The sequence below is a fragment of the Rhea pennata genome, chromosome 5, assembly GCF_028389875.1.
Source record: "Rhea pennata isolate bPtePen1 chromosome 5, bPtePen1.pri, whole genome shotgun sequence".
NCBI lineage: Eukaryota > Metazoa > Chordata > Aves > Rheiformes > Rheidae > Rhea > Rhea pennata.
Genome location: NC_084667.1, coordinates 15,900,625 through 15,902,442, shown reverse-complemented (window position 1 = coordinate 15,902,442; position 1,818 = coordinate 15,900,625).

Sequence of the window (1,818 nt, the reverse complement as noted above, 5' to 3'; positions counted from 1 at the left end):
CACACTTCCAGTGGCAAACAGGTCAGAGAGAGACACTGCTTTGATATTAGATGCAACAGCTGGCCGTGATTCATGAAGAACCTTGGCAAACTTTAAGGAGGTACCTGTTGAGAAGCAAGTGGAGCACATGGTGGAGCACATGCACCACCTTCTTTGTTGCCTGCAAGGGAAAGTATGAGACATGATAGTCATTGGGGGAGGGTTTTGCTGAGGTTATTTGCTAGCTACACACCAGAGATGTGTATTGGGGAAAAACTGTACACACCAAGATACTAGGATTTATTATCAAAGGAAGATAAGAATGTGGTGCTTATGCATGGGTACCTATGAGCTTGCAGTCTAAAAGATTCACAAATCAGAGGAAATAGTAGCAGTTATGTGTAGGGTGGGTGAAAACAGTAGCTCTGCAACAGTCCAGTCAGCAGCCAAAAGGACTGCAGAAAAAAACACTTTGAAAGACCTCCACTTCAACCACATTTCTTTCTTTTTTCTTTTTGTTGTAGAGGAGCAAGGTTACTGGCTTTTAGATTTTACCCACATTTACCTGTAAATGTCAGTTTGGCTGTAATTTTCTCTTACTTTCAGAACCCCTTCACAAACATGAAACTTGATTATTCAAGCAAAAAAAAAAAAAAAAAAAAAAAAAGGCAAATATCAAAGAGTACATTGACTCCTCTCAAATGCTACTCTCCATATGTTCAGTATCATTAAAACATGATATAAAAATGATGCCAACTTTTTTCATTTCCTGGCAAAAAATTGTGCAATTGCAGGTAAATAGCCCCTTCCACAGATCCAGTTACCAACATGCCCAATGTCTCAGATACAAAGACTTACTGAGAACTACTGGAGACAATGCTATGTTCTCACAGTGCATACACTGTCTTCCCCTTCTACAGATGAGGAAAATGCATAATAAAAAGAGTCAGTTCTGGCCTTATAAATTTTTCACTGAAAATTCAAAATCATTCTGCCTGGTGAGAGGCCTTCAGCATCATATTAACATTCTTTCAATCCTATTTTCTTCTGTTCCCCTATCCTCAGTGCTTCTGCCCAAACCCACACAGTTCAGTAAGAAATAAGCATTAAGAAATAAGTCTCAGCAAAGGGGAAAACTAAGTAAAATTCTATGGACAGAATTTTACAGAAGATCTGACTAAATAATTCAAAGCTCCTTGCTAAACTGTAACGAAGCTGAGGAGTAACTTCCTTCTCTCTCAGGAAATAACATGAAGAATTGCTACTCTAAGTCTCAGCCAGCCAATTATGCAGAAGAGGTGGCTAAAAACTCCGTGGCCTATCACATTGCATTTGTAATTGAGAAGTCATTAATGTTAGGTGTTAGAAGAGGACAAGCACACTATGCAGAGATTTGTATGCTGCAGAGTATAAGGCAGAATGCATATGACTTTAGTCATCAAGTCCTTCCTTTGGGTTGGAAACTGCACTCGCCACCCCTGATTAAACATCTATGATTAAAGAGATGTTCCTGAAATGACACAAGGTAACAACATTCCTGGTGGTGTTACTTTGGGGAAAAATACCCCAAATTGTACAAGCAGCCTTGGCTGTTTGTCCCAAAACAAAAAACCTGAGCTGGAAGTGGATAAACCCAGATTGCTCCATTAGCTTCCATAGTGGCTGAACTGACGGCACCTGAGCTATCTCCCTTGTGGATGTTTGGCTCAATAACGAAGGGCTATAGTGGTAGCAAGACCTTGGAAAGGTGATGTCTGCCTTCATAAAAAGAAAAAAAACCACACCTCTAACCGAACACCATTGAGGAGAGCCTTGCTGAGGCGGGGAGGGAGGAAGGAC